This window comes from Eucalyptus grandis, chromosome 9, assembly GCF_016545825.1.
Source record: "Eucalyptus grandis isolate ANBG69807.140 chromosome 9, ASM1654582v1, whole genome shotgun sequence".
NCBI lineage: Eukaryota > Viridiplantae > Streptophyta > Magnoliopsida > Myrtales > Myrtaceae > Eucalyptus > Eucalyptus grandis.
Genome location: NC_052620.1, coordinates 8,994,274 through 9,013,247, shown reverse-complemented (window position 1 = coordinate 9,013,247; position 18,974 = coordinate 8,994,274). Strand labels below are relative to the sequence as shown.

At 41.7% G+C, this 18,974-nt stretch overlaps 1 pseudogene; it reads left to right on the top strand.

Annotated features, from left to right (window-relative positions):
- Positions 1 to 1,030: 1,030 nt before the first annotated feature.
- LOC104420229 lies at positions 1,031 to 16,030 on the top strand (annotated as a pseudogene).
- The last annotated feature ends 2,944 nt before the right edge of the window (positions 16,031 to 18,974 follow it).

Here is an 18,974-nt window from a genome sequence, read left to right as displayed (position 1 = left end):
GAATTGATGTGTTTCCTTTACCTTTGATATATGCTGACCTGCAGGAAGAAATCGAGGCCAAGGTAAGTCCTTTGACTTGTGTTGTGCTTAGGCAGCCCTAAGGTGTATTGGCTTCCTAATCGGGTCTTAAGGGGTAGATTTTGCTGAGACGTAGTCTCATCCCGGTTGTGGGACAACATTTCAGGTTCCTAGATAGCAGCACCTTCACCTCCTCATCCTCCCATGTGTTTTAGCATACTTGAAGAGATTGTTGAGGAGGAGTACCTGGAGGTGGAACCTAAAGGAGAGGCCATTGAGGCAGAACCTGAAGAGGAGTAGGAGGAGAACCCCAAGGATGATCCATAATATGATCCTGATGAGGGTTGAGACTCCACCCCTGTCTGATGACTTTTGCTGTTGAACCTATTTGAGTAGAAACTGACCTTTTAGCATGGCTTGTATATGTATATATATGACTGAGTTGTATATATGTATATAAGTGTGTTGGTTTTCAAGTTCAAGTTTTTAGTCCTACTTTTCTATCCTATTGCTTTATTGTTTGGGGCTTATTATTATATGCTTACACATACATATTAAAACGAAAGGGTCGGTGATGAGTCTTGGGACGTCGCTATTTAATCGACCAAGGTGAGGGATGGGTGCATGCCCGAGGATCAAGGCGTGACATCCCCGTTTAAGTGGTATCAAAGTAAGGTTAGGGATTGGAGTGATAAGGCACGATAGACCATGGGATAGTGGTAGGAAAGACATTTGAATACGTGTCTGGTGCATGTCGATGGTTGTTGTGTGATAAAATTGTTTGTCGTGTGTGTATCACTCATCTTCTAATCCAGTGTTGATTTGGATGACAAGTTTCAATATAAAGGACCGAACCATGAGTGAGCCGGAGCAAAGAACTCTGAGTAAGCGTATTGTTAGGCCTATGGCTCTGGTTAGGTCGCCGACTAGGGTCGGTATCTGAGAGGGTAGAGCTAGGGCAGCAACTCCAAGTGATTAGGGAACCAAAAGGATTGATCAGGCCCTGGATGCCATGAGGGAGTTAATGGGGCAACAGGCTCGGGATCAAGCTGCCACATTTACTGCCGCTGTTGCAGCTGCCACTCAAGTCGCTGCTACGACTGTTGTTGCCGCCGCTGCTGAGGTCGCAGCCATTGCCGCACCTGCTGCCACACCTGCAACCACGCCTGCTAATGTTCCAATTGAGAACATAGAGGTGTGGAGAGAAAGACCAATCCACAAGCTGGTAGAGTAGTTTTTAAAGCTGAGCCCGCCAAGATTTTCGGGTACTAGAGACCTCGAGGCTGCCTCACTGTGGATACAAGATCTAGAGAAAGCCTTTGCACTCCAAATGTGCACTGAGGCAGAAAAGGTAACCCTGGTAGTGTATCAATTGCAAGGCAATGCCAACACTTGGTGGAGAGCTGCCAGAGAGACAGTATTTCCTGAAGGAGTGGTTCCACTGTGGGATGCATTCCTCGGAGCGTTCAATGAGCAATACTTCTCGAGGAATGCGAGACATCGGAGATTGAAGAATTTCTGCGACTATGCCAAGGGTCGATGACTGTTGACCAATATTGGGTCAAATTTGCAGAGTTATCTCGATATGCTCCGAGACTGATCGAAGACCCTGAGGAGAAAGCTCAAAGGTTTCAAGGATGGCCTTCAACACAAGTTGAAGTAGCCGTTGGTGCCGTTTGATTTGATTGATTATCAAGAGATTTTTTGTTGAGCACAGCTGCTCGAAAGGAGTCTGAACGAACAAGTCCCCTCGTCTAGATTGAGGTTTATGTCTCATCGAGAAGGGATTCGCCATGGGAAGAGGCCTATGCCTAGAGGCAGATTCCAAGTCCCGCTCAACAAGAAAGGTGGAGTTGGAAAGTCTGGGCCGAGTTAGAATGGTCTATGTCGCTTCTGTGGAAAGCGACATGGTTCAGCTCCATGTCCCCGAAGGACGGGTGTTTGTTTTGGATGTGGCCAATAGGGCCACATGATTAAAGATTGTCCTAGCAGACAAAGAGGACAACCACAGTTGCTGCCATCGCCACCTACGAGACAGATTAGAGGTTATGCACTGTAGAACGTGCAGCAAGGAGGTCAGCTGAGACCAACAGTGTATGCCATCACACAGGGTCAGGCAGAAGATGCGCCTGACGTGATCACAGGTATGGTTTTGCTGAACGACCAACCTGCTTATGCTTTATTCGACTCTGGAGCAACTCATTCCTTTATTGCAGAGCAGTATGTTAAGTTGATAGGAGTCAATCCTATATGATTGGAGTCGACAGTTTACATATCTACACCTTTGAAGAATAAAGTGATTGCTGTTTTGGGTTGTTCGGGGTGCAAGTTAGCGATTGGTGAGTGAGTGAGGAAAATAGACTTGTTAGTCCTAGCCATCTATGACTTTGATTTGATAATTGGCATGGACTGGCTCACCAAGCAACGAGCTATAATGGACTGCTATCGCAAAGCGATTCAATTTGACTTGTTATAGGGTAGGAGCTTCAAGTTTGTCAGGAATTGAAGAGGACCCTCGATTGTCTTGATCTCGTCGCCAGAGGCAACTTGTCTGTTAGACGAGGGTTGCGAAGGTTACTTGGCAACTGTCATGGATACAACAGTTGTGGAGCCAGAGATGGAAGACATAGCTGTGGTGCAGGAATTCCCGGATGTCTTTCCAAAAGAATCACCAGGTCTACCGCTTGAAAGAGAGATATAATTTGTGATAGAGCAAGCACTAGGGACAGAGCCAATCTCTAAAGCTCCTTATAGGATGGCGTTATCTGAGTTGAAAGAACTGAAGGTGTAGATGCAAGAGTTACTGGATAAGGGATTTATTCGTCCTAGTGCATCACCTTGGGGAGCACCAGTGCTTTTTTGTAAAGAAGAAAGATGGTTCGTTGCATCTATGCATCGACCATCGGCAACTCAATCGGGTATAGATCAAGAACAAGTATCCATTGCCGAGGATCGATGACTTGTTTGATCAGTTGCAAGGAGCGTTCATTTTCTCAAAAATCGACTTGAGGACATGATATCATCAGCTGAGAATTAGGAAGGAGGACATTCCTAAGTCAATATTTCATACCCGATATGGTCACTATGAATTCATAGTGATGCCATTCGGGTTGACAAATGCTCCTGCTGCCTTCATGGATTTGATGAACCGAATATTCAAAGAATTTCTAGATTAATTTGTGATCGTGTTCATTGATGATATTCTAGTGTATTCAAAGAGTGATGAAGAGCATGATAATCATCTGAGATTACTGCTGCAGACACTGAGAGTTCATAAGTTGTACGTTAAGTTCAGCAAATGCGAGTTTTGGTTAACTCGTGTTGCTTTCTTAGGGCATGTGATCTCAGACGAATGAATTTCAATGGACCCGAGCAAGATTGAAGCCATGATGAATTGGCGAAGATCGATTACGGTGACAGAGATAAGAAGTTTTCTAGGTTTGGCAGGTTATTACAGACGATTTGTGGAAGGGTTCTCATCATTAGCGTTGCCACTAACAAAACTCTTAAAGAAAGAAGAGAAATTTGTATGGATAGACAAGTGTGAGAGTAGTTTTCAAGAGCTAAAGGAAAAGCTAACTACCACGCCTATGTTGACGATTCCATCTGGTTTTGAAGGATTTGAGATCTACAATGATGCGTCATTTATAGGATTGGGTTGCGTGTTGATGCAACATGGCAGAGTTGTTGCATACGCCTCTCGTCAGTTGAGGCCTCATGAACAGAACTATCCTATGCATGAGTTAGAACTTATGGCGATTATCTTTGCCCTAGAGATTTGGAGACATTATTTGTGCGGAGGAAAATTCTAGATCTTCACGGACCATCGAAGTCTCAAGTACTTGTTCTTTCATAAGGAGTTGAACATGAGATAGCACCAATGGATGGAATTGCTGAAGAACTACGATTTTAATATTCTATATCACCTAGGAAAGGCGAATAAGGTCATCGGTGCTTTGAGTCAAAAGTCTTCAGTAGCTCATATACTGATGAAGGAGTGAAACCTAATCGAGAGAGCTCGAGATTCGGTATTCAAGTTTGAGGTATACCACATTTCAAATCTTATGGCGACCCTCAGAATTAAACCGAATGTCCAGATCAGAATCAAGTTACTCCAACCAACAGATCCAAATGTACATAAAATAATACAGGAGGACACTAAGAAAAGAAAGGCTGACTTTCAGATCTCTGATGATGGAACACTGAGGTTCCAAGGACGTTTGGTTGTACCTGACGATGTAGAGCTTAGAGAGGATATTTTATCTGAAGCACATCGTAGCAACTTCAGCATTCATCGTGGTAGTACCAAAATGTATTAGAATCTGCGTCAATACTATTGGTAGTCTGGTATGAAGACGGATATCGCCAAGCATGTAGCCAAGTGTTTGATGTGTCAGCAAGTTAAAGCTCAGCATTGCAAACTAGGAGGACTTTTGCAACCTCTCAAGATCCCATAATGGAAATGGGAGAACATCACGATGGATTTCATGACTGGACTACTAAGGAGTCAGAGAGGAAATTATTCAATTTGGGTAGTAATCGACATACTGATAAAGTCGGCTCACTTCATTGCAGTTTGAAAAGACCTCAGCTTGGATAGACACACAGACCTGTACGTGCGTTAGGTGGTACGTATGCATGGAATGCTAGTTACGATAACCTCATATAGAGACCGGAGGTTTGCTGTTGCTTTTTGGAAGAGCTTGCAAAATGCTTTAGGTACCAAGCTGCAGTACAGTACGGTTTATCATCCTCAGACGAATGGCCAGTCTGAGAGGACAATTTACACCCTCGAAGACATGCTGTGAGCTTGTGTACTAGACTTTAAAGGAAGTTGGGAAGAACAACTTCATCTCGTGGAATTTGCCTACAACAATAGTTATCAGCAGAGCATTCAGATGGCTCCATTTGAAGCGTTGTATGACAGATCGTGCAGAACACCGGTGTGTTGGGATGAAGTTGGGGAAAGGAAGATTATAGGCTCAGAGTTGGTCCACAGATCGTGCAGAACACTAGTGTGTTGGGATGAAGTTGGGGAAAGGAAGATTATAGGCTCAGAGTTGGTCCAATAGTCACTGGATGCCGTGGTAGTGATTAGTGACAGACTAAAGACCGCTCAGAGTTGTTAAAAAAGCTACACAAATAAGCGTCGAAGGCTTTTGGAATTCCAAGTTGGTGATCACGTTTTTCTGAAGGTGTCACCAATGAGGGGAACTTTGCGCTTTGGTAAGAAAGGAAAACTGAGCTCGAGGTATGTAGGTCCGTTTAAGATTCTTGAGAGAATCGGGACCTTAGCGTATCGTTTTGCGTTGCTGCTGAGATTGGCGCAAGTGTACGACATCTTTCACATGTCGATGTTAAAGAAGTATGAGCCTGACCCAACCCATGTGCTCAATTTTGAGGAATTGGATGTGGATGACAGAGTGTCGTACCTTGAAAGCCTGGTTTAGATTGTGGATCGTAAAGAGCAAGTTCTGCGTACAAAGACCATTCCATTGGTCAAAGTGGTGCAGCAACACCGTTGATGATGAAGGAGCAACATGGGAGACTAAAGAGTCGATAAGACAGTTGTACCCCCACATTTTTGATGAAGTTTTGTAAAGGTTTAAATTTCGAGGACGAAATTTTTATAAAAGGGGAAGAGTTGTGACATTCCAAATTTTCAGTCCTGTTTTCTATTGAATAAATCAGACATTTCATTGACGCGCCCATAGGGTTGTTATCAGAGTTGATCACTCTCGAGATAACTAGGCTACTTAAGGAAGCTATTGAGGAATGTTAAGGTAATAGACTTGAGAATTTGACTAGGAATTGACTTTTCGATCGTGCTCATCTTTAGAGGCCATTACAACACAGTATAAAATTGATTTGAAATCAGAGATAGGTTTGTTCGACTGAGAGGTGTGGCTAATCGTGGGTGACACCACTAAATTAGAAAATTCTCGTCGACGGCCCTAAACCGATTCTTCCGTCGTTTGGTACCCTATGTCCGTATTTGAATCATTGATATTTTCACGATAATCGAGAGTCATCAATGTGTCGAGTGGATTCATTGTGGCTCAAAGAAAATCAACCACTAGTCATTTGCACTAAAAATCTCTGAAAACTACTCGGTAGCTTAGGTCACACTAAAAACGCACCGCATGGAAATTAATCACGAATTCAAGTCCGATTTCAGAAATTGAAGATTCTGTCATATCACAATAAATTTTAAGTACGTTGACTCATTTTTCGAGGAATTTTCGATGAGTTTGGGATTTTTACATAAAATCGTTTCAGACGATTCAGAAAATAAACGGAAATTTGGATTGGCCAAATGGAAGAGATTTTTGGCATCTGGTGTGAGTGAATTGGTGAATGGAAGTTGTTTGGACTTTTTCTGAATTCAAATTGGACGTCAACCGGATTTGTTTGTTCAGAAAATCGGATTCCAAAAAGAAAATGAATTAGAATTCAGAATTGAAGGAAATGACCATTGTTGTTACCCAAAATTTGTTGTTTGAGGGAAATTTTGTGCAAGAAAGCAAGTGAGGATCAAGTACTCAAGTGTGGAAATTTTTGGGGACCAATTTGGACCAAACAAAAGCAAGTGGGACAATGATTTTTGGATTATAGAAAATCCTTTTAGTTTTCTTTATTTTATTTTCCTATGTCCCTTCCCCCTAGCTGCGCACGTCCCCCTCTCCCTTTTCTTTTATTTTTCTCTCTTTCTCTCTCTCTCTCTTCGTGTGAAATCCCCCTCCCACCAACGTCTTTCTCCCCGCCGTGTTCCATTTCCCCTTTTCTTCCTTTAAATTTTATTTTAGTCAAAGCTCAGCCCCTAATTTTTTTTTTTTCTATTGTTGACCATGACACCACCCTCCCCTCTTTTTCGCGGACGTTCCATGCAGCCGAAGTCTTCATTTCTCTCTACCCTCACCGAACTCCACCTCTGTTCCTCCTCTTTCTTGCAGTCGCTGCAGCTCGCGTACCACCGAAGCAACATCAGTTCACCACCTCACCGGGATTCTTTGGCCACACCACCAACAAACCGACCAATAAGCTTTGCCGCTCAAATTAGCCCATCATCCAAGGAAAACCAGCAGCATCGTGGGTTTTGCGAGCCATTTTCGGGCACGAGCTGTGCCCCATTGCCGTCGCCACTTTGGAGAGGATCGAGCCTCGTCGTGTCCCCGTTGAATTGTACCAAGCGGTTCATTAAACGGGTGAGTTTTGCTCACTAATCCTCACTTAGTCGGCTAATGATGCTTAGGGGTTGATTAGATTTAATTAAGTACAATTAGGTGGATAGATTAGTTTAGAATAATTAAATTAGAGACTTATCAATGCATATTAGGCAAATGGTTAGTGTAGTTAGCAAGTAGATATGCTCTATTATTTATTGAGCGAATCTCGAAAATTTTTCGGATCCGTTTTGGTGTCTAATTAGGCATTACGGGCCGAAATTGGATTTATTGCATTTATTTAATATTTTCCGTAATTATTTAATTAATTGATTATTTTTTAGAAAATTAGGTTGGGGTGGCGACGACCAGAATTTTATGCTAATTATTGTGGTACAGTTTGTTTATTTAATTAAGTGCTAAATTGTGTTGAATTGATTTAATTATGATTTTAGGATTTTATTCTTCAATTAATTAATTTTGGTATTTGATTGGAAAATTACCAGGCGTCGGTTTACAACGCCAAAAATATTTTCGTGGACCATATAAAATGGTGAAAAGTTGTGGAAGAGGAAATTACTATATTTTGGCTAAGGCTGACCGTGTACTCACATACAGCTATTTTTATCGGATATGATAAAAATGAAAAGTTGACTCTATGTTTGAATTAGTATATTATCCTGGCCTAGGGGCCCTAAATTATCAACTTTGGGCGAGCAATTTATTATCAGCTTTGGGCGAGCATATAAATAGTAGACCATAGTATCAGCTTTGGCTGAGCACATATTATTAACTTTGGGTGAGCATATATAGTATACTCTGATAGCCTAGGGGCTCTAATCAATCAGCTTTGGGCAAGCATATATACAGTATACTTTATTATCACCTTTGGGTGAGCTATACTATCTATTTTCCGCTTTGGGTGAGCAGTTCTAGACTAAGATCGGACTTTATAAATAGTATTGAATGTACTGACCAGAGGAAGGTCATGATGACATGTAATCGACTAAGTCGATTGATCAGTGATTTGATCTGATGCTGTGAATTGATGCGTTTCCTGTATCTCTGATATATGATGACCTGCAGGAAGGAACTAAGGCCAAAGTAAGTCCTCTGACTCGTGTTGTGCTTGGCAGCCCAAAGGCGTATTGGCTTCCTAATCAGATCTTAGGGGGTAGAACTTGCTGAGACGTAGTCTCATCCTGGTTGTGGGTCCCTTGATGGCAGCACCTTCACCTCCTCGTCCTCCCATGTGTTTTGGCATACCTGAAGAGATCGTTGGGGAGGAGTACCTAGAGGAGGAACCTAAGGAGAGGCCATTGAGGCAAAACCTAAAGAGGAGTCGGAGGAGAACCCCGAGGATGATCCGTAGTATGATCCTGATGGGGGTTGAGACTCCACTCTTGTCTGATGACTTTTGTTGTTGAACTTGTTAGAGTAGAAACCGACCAATTAGCATGGCATGTATATGTATATATATGATTGAGTTGTATATATGTATATAAGTGTGTTGGTTTTCAGGTTCAAGTTTTTAGTCATACATTTCTATCCCATTGATTTATTGTTTGGGGCTTATTATTATATGCTTCCACATGCGTATTAAAACGAAAGGATCGGCAATGAATCCTGGGGCGTCGCTATTTAATCGACCAAGGTGAGGGATAGGTGCGTGCCCGAGGATCGGGGCATGACAGGGGCTGCTGTTAACACCTAATTTTGGCAACCCTAATAATAATAAAATAATAAAAATCGCATCATAACAAATACAAGAAAAAAATGGGGAAAATCAGTCTAATTGATCATGCATGGAAGTTGGAAATTCTTATGAATATTCAGATTTTGATAAATGCGAAAGCAATTAGGAAATCAGGTGAGTAAGAGCAAGAATTTTTATAAAATGGAAGGAATTGAAGCAAAATCGAGCTGATTGTGAAATCACACTCTGATTTGCAACCATGAATTAATGTAACAAAAGATGGAAACTTGAAAATTGCCATGGAAAGCGACCATCTGGAATCGTATAAAAAGAGCCACAATTTTTGTGACCGAGGGAGACCAAAAAAATATTCGAGAGAACGAATTTGGAGAGCAGAAAAATTTGAGAGAGAAAACAACCCAATCAGATCAAAATTCTTGTCATTTGTGAGGGGCTTCTTTTCCTAGGGTCAAAGTCAATGGAAGAAAAATGGGGCTTTTGATTTTCGACGCATGCAGAGAGAGGACAAAGAAAAGACGTGCCGTAGGGAGAAGCAACGCGCAGCAAAGGGAAAAAAGAAAAAGAAGAAAACAGAAGCAACACTGTTCATCTTCTTCTTTGGTCGTTCCGCCCTCCTTCTGCCACGACCCAGCCACGACGCCTCTCTTGATGTTCTTCCTGTCCGACTGCGTTAACTACGTCCAGTCGCAGGCACTGCCACGACCCGCTTGCTCACGGTTTCGTCTCCCTCGTCGCAGCCCGCCAACTCCGCCCGTTGACTGAGCATCAACACCCTTGCTCCGCTGTTCGCTGCAACCGAACCACGAGCCCATCTCGCCTGCGACTTACGCCTGACAACGTGTCAGAGCTACTCCCTGTGCTAGTCATGGCGTCCCGTCAACCATCGAAGATCCCTTTCACCCACGAGCTCGCTGCTGACGCTGACGCCCGCGCCACCTTCGCTGCGCTCGACGCCATGAGCAGCAACCTGCTTGCCTCCACCCGCAACATTTGATGACCTCCTGCCTCTGCTCCACCCGACGTTGTTACAGTCTCGCTTGAACGACACTCCTGTCCTTGCTCTGACTGGCGTCCAACAATCGTGTTCCTGCCTCCGTCGACACTATGCTATCGCCCTTGCCAGTTGCCACGTCTCACCCTCGACCTGCTGCCTGCTTGGCCAAGCATCCAGCAACGCTGTGCCTCCACTAGCAGCCCACAGCAACCAGCCTGCCACTGCTACTTCTATTGTTTGTTCCCTTTGACGACCGTGCCTCCATAGCCGTGAGCACCCGAGCACCCTGCCGCGCTAATGTCGCCCCTACCCCTACTCTCCTGGCAGCCGAAGCCGGCCCCTCCTCACCTCGCCGATGCCGCGTCACCGCACCACCTCCGCCTGTGATCCGCTCCCCCATCGACACCGCTGTCTTTTTGAGTCCCCTTAGGTAGTTTTATTTTTATTTTTATTTTTCATTTATTTTATTTATTTATTTTAAGTTTAGTTATTTAAATTGGAACATTGGATGTCAATACTCATTTCATGAATCTTGTAGGCATTAACCGCAGGGTTTTGTCCAAAATTATTGTAATTATTAATTTGATCCGTAAGACTTTTGATCAAAATTTAATTATTTTGAACTTTTTTTATATGTCGTGATGTTTAGGGTTAGAGTAATTGTTAATTTAACTCGTGAGACATCATGTTATTTTTTTGATTATTTTAATCCTTTGTTTGATGAATATCTTACTTTGTTTAGATGTAATTGTCATGGAAAAAGACTAAAAAAAAAAAAATCAAAAACATTCAAATCTTGCATCGGAATGTGTTAGTTTAGTAAATTAGGATTGCATTTTTAGGGTTGTACTTTTAGATAATTTTTTTGAATAGAATAGGATTGATTGTTTTTATAGATAGACTCTTAAATAATATTTGCACATTTTGATAATTTCATTTTTTTAAAATAGTTTTCTAAGATAAGATAGGGTTTAAGTCAAATTAATCCCTAAAATAAATTAGAAAATTATTCATTTTAGATGGTTTAATTAGGTTTCCTTTTTATTACGAATTTTAATAATTAAAAAACAAAAATAGGTGCATGTCAATTAGTTTGCATAATAGGTTCATTTAATTGCTTATTAGTAAAATTAGGTCACATAGTTTTTTTGGTCAAAAGGTCACATAGTTGAAAATGCATGTTTTATGATAAAATTCTAATTTCAAGAAAACCCAAAAAATAATTGCTTGCTTTGTGTGTTTTGATGCAATTTATTTATTTATTATTATTTTGAATGTTTAATAGTAGATGAGCATCCGTGTGGTCACCATATTTGCATGATAGTAATTTAGGTTAAAGTAAATTCAAAAATAATTGCTTGCTTTGTGTGTTTTGATGCAATTTATTTATTTATTATTATTTTGAATGTTTAATAGTAGATGAGCATCCGTGTGGTCACCATATTTGCATGATAGTAATTTAGGTTAAAGTAAATTCAAGCTGCCTGCAAAAACATTTTTGAAAATAAAAAGAATGGTACTGAAAGGGCATTTGAGAAATCTAGTACAACCAAGTCTCTGTACCCAAAGTCTTTGGTTCGTAAGAGTAAAATAATTCTCACATTATTTTACTTAGGTTTCTAATTGATCTACTGTAAACTGATTAATGGTGACTCCTAGATAAAATCCATTAAAAAAAACTTGAACCTAAGTCGCAAATTGGTATGGGCTTGGGAGAGCCCGAGCTAAGTTTAAAACTTAGTAGTCCATTAGCCTAAACCCTAGGTGATGCACCCGAAATTTAGGTCGCGACAAACCACGTTGAGTTTATTTAATCCATGGGCGATTATCGGTTGTCATGTAATCGTGTGGAACTGATCAATTTGTATGAACTCATGGTCGCATGGGATTAGTTCATGGTCATCCATGACCGACATAACGACTAGGCGGAATCACCCGTGACTAGTGTGATGATCAGACGAGAACAAGACATGACCATCCATCAATCCATGATGGTATGTGATCGTTCCACGATCGATCCTTATGATCGAATACTCTATAACTGGACCTTGAGTTACTGATCCTTGAACGGCCAACTGACTTATGACTAGCCTTAGGGCTAGCTCATGGCAAAGTCTCACATTTGACATATCGGGCTTTGGCCTACTAGTCGAGACCAAAATATGGGTTGAAATCGAGGATATTACATTGTCAATAAGTCTATCTAGTTAATTTTGACTATAAATCAAATCGTCGACGCGGACGTCAGCCATCTTATGTGGCACTAGGTGCTAATGTGAATATATTTTAATAATATTTTTTAGTTATTTTCTTTTTATATAATATTTTGGCTACATTGGCCCTCAGTGAGGGCAATTGTAAATAATTAAAAAATTATAATTCAAATTTTCATAAAAGGAAAAAGAAAAAAATAATTTAAAATCCAATTTTTAGGAAAAAATTTTAAAAAATTTTCAATGTCGACGCCAGTCATGCCACGTAGGATGGTCGGTATCCACATCAGCAAGTTTTGTTCAAAATAGACCTGATAGACTCAATTAGTAAAATGAAACAAATATTTAGAACTAGATTTGCCCAGTATGAATATCTATAATTGAATTGTCATAAATACAATATGTTTTATTTTATTTTTTAATACTTTCTTCCTAAATTTGGGAGTGCGGACCAGGACAGCATGTATCTTCTAGATATCTACACTTTGACCGAGGCCAATTTGGTTCCCTTCCTTCCAAACCAAATAAATAAATAAATAGAAATCAACATTGGAAAGTGGCGACGAGTCGGACAGCGACAAAGTTCTATTTTAGTCGCTTCCTCCTTTTGGTCTTTTGCCAAGTTGTATGTACTTTTATTCATCCCTAGAAAACATTAAACGATTTAGTTCCCTCAAGGCGATCGAAGTTACCAAGCATTTTAATTGACTGACATATGTCATGGATAAATCGTCACACATGCGTTGAAATAGGACGTTCAATACCTACTACTAAATACCATAACATATAATAATACAACATAATCAACTCCTGTCTCTTTGGAGACTATAAATACCATCGATGAGCATCCTTCGTCGATATCCTCAGTCTTATCAACGAAGTGCCTAAAACCGTGGCATATTTTTATACCTACTACTACTTCTCCCCCTCCTTCTCCTTCTTCTTTCATCCTCATTGTTGTGGTCGACAGTTGCCCCACAAACCCCGTCCATTTGATCGATCTACAATACGTTGTGTGCAGTTTGGTTTTGCTAAGCAAGAACAATGAGTCAATTAATCACATTGTTGCAATGTGTTTTTGCGACGATGACATCGGCAGATGCTAAATTTCGTCGCTACAAATGGGATGTGAAGTATGAGTTCAAGTTGCTGGAATGCTACTAGAAGTTGGCCATCACCATCAACGGAAAAACCCCAGGTCCGGCCATCCTGGCGCAACAGGGAGACACCGTCGTCATGGAAGTTGCCAACACCTTGTGGCAGAGAATCTCGCAATTCATTGGCACAGAATCCGATAGGTATACAGTGAACCAAATTGAAACCATGTTAAGAAGGTCTCGTTCAAGTGTTCGATGAAGATTTGTGATAAGAAGTTTATGAGACGATGATTTCGGGTTGGACTAAATTGCAGATCGGAAGCTCGTGGAGCGATGGAACAAGGGGTGTGACTCAGTGTCCCATCTGGAGACACTTTTACCTATCGTTTCGTTGTTGATCGAGTGAGTCTTCATATACAATACAAAGATTATCGTTCATCCCTATTCATGCTATTCGACCATTAAAAAAAGAAATGCCTATTCACGCTAGCTTTTCTAAAACCTCAGATCATGTGAGGTTTTATGGAACTCACTTCCTTGATAGTTCATGAAAATTGGGCTCCCATGGGTCGAGTGCAGCCAATGTTTTTGTCACCCAAGTTTTCCCAGCAACACTTGTTCATATGTAGATAGAATATCTGGATGAATACACAACGGCTTGAACACACACGTGATTAAATTCCCTTCTTACAAGGGCTGCTCTAGATGACATTAAACTTTTACCTTATGTAGCCTAGAACATACTTGTACAACGCACATTACGGGATGCAAAGAGAGGCCGGACTATATGGATCGATCTGGGTTTCGCTGCCGGAAGGCATGGTCGAGCCATTCGCTTACGACTACGACAAGAGCATCATCCTCAGCGACTGGTACCACCAGAGCCATTCACAAGCTGCTGGTCTATCGTCCATTCCCTTCGTTTGGGTCGGGGAGCCTCAGGTAAATAAAAGTTTCTTCGATTCCCAATCCCAAAACTTAAACACCATTTTCACTCATTGCTATTTTTCTTTTTCGTTCTCTTTTGTTGCTTGAATTGCAGTCACTGCTAATTCAAGGGAAGGGAAAGCTTGATTGCTCTAGATTGGCCCCTCCAAGCTCAGATCCATTGGCTTGTAATGCGACGAATCCTGAATGTTCAGTATATGTACTAACGGTCGTCCCAGGAAAAACATATCGCCTAAGGATTTCGAGTATGACTGCTCTATGTGCTCTCGACTTCCGAATTGAGGTAAACTTTCATCACCTACGAATTATTCTTTTGGTTCTTCTTTTCCATCACTTCCTGGACCGATTTCAAAGTCTTGGAGACGAAAGACCTTCACTATTAGCATTTCATTTTGCATACGTAAGGTGGTGTTAAATTATCTTGCAATGCTGCATACAAGAATTTTATAATGACCACCTTAGTTTCATTCCACTTAGTTGAATTTTTTGGTTGAGATACTTAAAAGTTGTCATTAATTTAGAAGCCGGGGAAAGGTAACGAAATGTTGAAGTCGTAAACAGCAATCTCGGTGCTAGCCAATTATTAATTAAGTGTTCACTTGCTGAGAAAATAACGATATCCACTTGTTCCAAAAAAGTTAAACAACGTTTCCATGCACTTTGTGTACCCACATTTTGAGATATTACTTGTTTTTCTTCTTCTTTTTCTTTTTTCCCGGAATCAGGTGAAATTTCTACTTGTATTTTGGAATTCACTACTTGGATCATATGACAAATACAAATATATTATGCAGGGTCACAACATGACTATAGTTTAAGCAGACGGACACTACGTAGAGCCAATTGTGACCCAAAATTTGTTCATCTACTCGGGTGAGACGTACTCCGTCTTGATCAAAATCTACCAAGAACTGTCCAGAAATTACTGGATCACGACCAACGTTGTAGGCTGGAAAGCCACGGCCACGGCCCCTCCTGGTCTGGCCGTCCTGAATTATGACCCGAACCATCCGAAGCGGGTCCTACCCACGGATCCGCCTGCCAGCCCAATTTGGAATGACGTTGCACCACGATTGGCTCAAAGCCTGGCGATCAAAGCCCGCCAAGGATACATCCACATTCCACCATCCAAATCGGACCGAGTGATCGTGTTCCTCAACACGCAGAACAAGATCGATGGTTATGTTCATTGGTCCATGAACAACGTGTCACTCACGCTCCAGCACACGCCCCACCAGATCGTCCTCAAGGAGAATCTCCACCACGAGTTAGATCAGCGCCCTCTGCTAGATCGGCTGCACGACTTTGCGGGCTATGACATCTACCGCGTCACCATCAACACCAATGCCACCTCTAGCGACGCGATCTATAGACTAAAGTTCAACACTACAGTGGACATCATATTGCAAAATGCAAACGCTATGACTGCGAACAACGGTGAGACGCACCCATGGCACCTCCACGGCCACGATTTCTGGGTCCTTCGTTGTGGGACGGGAAATTCAACGTTGATAATGAACCGAAGAAGTACAATTTGGCGAACCCGATCATGAAAAACATGGTAGTGGTCCATCCTTATGGGTGGACTGCCGTGAAATTTGTCACGGATAATCTAGGTGTTTGGTTGTTCCATTGCCATATAGTCTGATTTCTATATGGGCATGGGCATGGGCATGGTGTTTGAAGAAGGTGTCAAGAAGGCGGGCAAGTTGCCCTTGGAGATCATGGGATGTGGTGAGACAGTGCGCATCGGCCCCTACCGCTATCAGGTACTCCATGACCTCCTTATTGTTCTCAATGAGGAGGCCAAAACAAATATGTCAGAATGGCTTAGCCATTCTTCGGACCTGAAAACATTTCAACGAACAAATATGAGATAAACTCAATGAGTGAACTTCCTAGACCTTGCGTAGGAAAGTCGTTCACCTCGAAAGTGCCCTAAACAAGCAATTATTTATCGATAGCAAAATATGGCAACACTATTCTCACTTAACTCTCACTATTCCCATAATAACAACTCTATTATTCAACGCCATCAATATAGATGCATAGGCAATTCCATAACATCTACTCCATGCTCTTGAGCCAACATATGGATGGACATTATGGTCTAAGTCATACACTCATGGCATGCAATAATTCGGACCTAAGCACATACGAATCTCATGCACTTCTCATACACATTTTTCCAGATCATTATGGCCACTCAAGACCCAAGGCCAACCTGAAGGTTCCTAATCATTCGGCATAATCAGGCATCTTCTTGCCCCATCAAGCACGTCATCCAGTTGACTTGGGGGCATTCTAGTAAGAAGCTGGTCTCGAAATCCATTCGCGAACGGCATCTCATTAACTTGGGGACATTCGAACTTAATCAGGCATCATAAAACACCTCAGGATAGGTTCACACCCCATGTAAAATGCATCAATGTCTTAGGTGATCACACGGGCATACCATCACACAATCCATTTCTTATCTTTCTCATTTAATCCATCTGATACTCATGAGATATGCAACTTCTTTTACCATATACCATCACGTCCTACATGTGCATTACATTATATCACACACATATGCGCCATTTACTTCTTAAACTCATGGCATATAGATTACTTATCAAAATAGAATAAAATCATCATAATCCATGTAAAACATAACACGAATGTCACATCTAACCAATAATCCTTATAGCACATAACCCAAATATCACTACTAACCAATAATTCCTATCTCACATAACCCACATATCACATTTAACCACTAATCCTCATGGCTCATAACCCAAATATCACATTTAACCACTAATCCTTATGGCACATAAATATTTAACCACTAATCCTCAGAGCACATAATAGCATATCATCACATTACACATAATAACCCATTAACTTATCGCCCTAAATGAGATAACCAATCGTTTTGAAACTCATTAACCAATATAAGTCAAACAATAACTTATCAAGTCAACACATCATCATATAACCACTCATAAGTCCTAAACTACTCCCTAAATGCAACGATAACCCTAATCAAGGGCTCAAGCCAGTCACAAATGACTTGGGCTTTGAAACGCGTTGGGAGAAGGGATAACAAGACTGGACAGTAGCTGATCTCACATCCTCAACACGCGAGGGAGCTGGATGGTGGCTTGTCGTGGCTTCGGTGGGGCTCGGCAGCGGTTCGATATCAGCACGGACTCCGGGCTTCGTGAGGGACTAGATCGAAGAAGAAATGAGTGAGAGGGAGTTCCAGTGAGGGCTACATAGCTCATAACAACCCTTGAGGAGGCCGGTTGATCAGCTTGGATGGCGGTTCGGTGGTGCAAAAGGGTGGTCTAGAGTTGGGAGTCCGACGGACGGTCGCTAGCGAGGAAAACAAGAGGAAACAAGTGAAGAACAAGCTTGAGATGAAGATGAGGAGGGCTGGGGGGTTTCGGTCACCAAGAGAGAGAGAGTGTGTGTTTGAGAGTTCAAGTGAGCAAAATGAGAGAAAGTGAGAGTGATGAGAGTTGCCGGCAATGAGGGAGAGGAAGAGAGGAGAGAGAGTTAGGTCAAGTCTTCATTAATGCCCATCACTTATCTTGACTCATGTCAATCAAGGTGGCTTGAATTAGAAGCAAGATCTAGCATTAATGGGAGATGGATTGCACTCAAGTAGCTAGGAGACTAGGTTAAGTAGGTTTTCATCCCTCCAAATTGCCACCCAATTTCAAATGCTACCCCTCCCCTAGTCAATTTCCTATCTTGCCCTTTTGTCCTAAGTCCCATGGAAGGGCATTTCGATCACTTCACCAAGGTCTCCCATTATTAATGCACTATTCACATCATTTCATGCATTTAATGCCAAGATCTTATCATTAGAGGACTTGATGGGCTTGAAGGGCCCATGGGCCTCCCTTGGCTGCCCACCCCTTGGACGTGTGGGCCTTGGACTGCCCACTTGGGCTCGAGCCCATTGGGTTCCCATTCGTGGCTTGTTTCCACTTTTACACACTCGCATGTCCTTGCCAGTGAAAAATCGAATTTTCGCCCCTAAATGGCCTTTTTAGATGTCCTCGTGGCCTATCGATCTTCAAGACAAACTCATCCAATGATCACTTGCTGAAACAATTCCATTCTAAAAAACTGGGTCGGAACAAGGATGTCACACGCTATCCGAGGAAGGAGTTGCCCATACAGTTTCTTTCCTTAAACCTCTATAGACTAACTAAAAATGGCAATTGTTGTTGTCTTCTCACTATAATCTCTAACTGACCTGTCAGACGACTTAGTTGTTCAGCTACATGCTTTATCTGGATTCAACCACTATGTGAACCTATATCTTTCAATGGCTATTTAAGTGATCCAATGAACATCATCAGATGTATTAGGTTATTACATCACCATTAACTTAATCTTTACAATTTTGACATAAACATCATCAATTGTTGATCTTTTAGGTTGATTGGATTGATTGGTACTATTTGTCATAACAGGACATTTACAAATTTCTTTTCAATGAATTACACCATGGATGGACATATAAGTGCCAAAATTGAATATATGCCTTATGAAAATTTTTGCACAGTCCTTTTTCTGCTTACATAGCAAGTGCCAAAATTTGGCTCGAGTGAACACATAAGTACAAAAACTATGTCGCGACCTCTTTTTTTTTTTTGGCACCCGATCAAGGGTGGGCGCCTTGCGGAGGCTAATGGCTCCGCTGAATTTAATTATGCCCGGACTCTCCCAAGTCCACCAATTCACAACTTAATGGTTCAAGTTTTTAATTTGTGAGTTAATTTTAAAAAGGAGTCGCCACTAATCGATTTAGCGTGGGTCGAT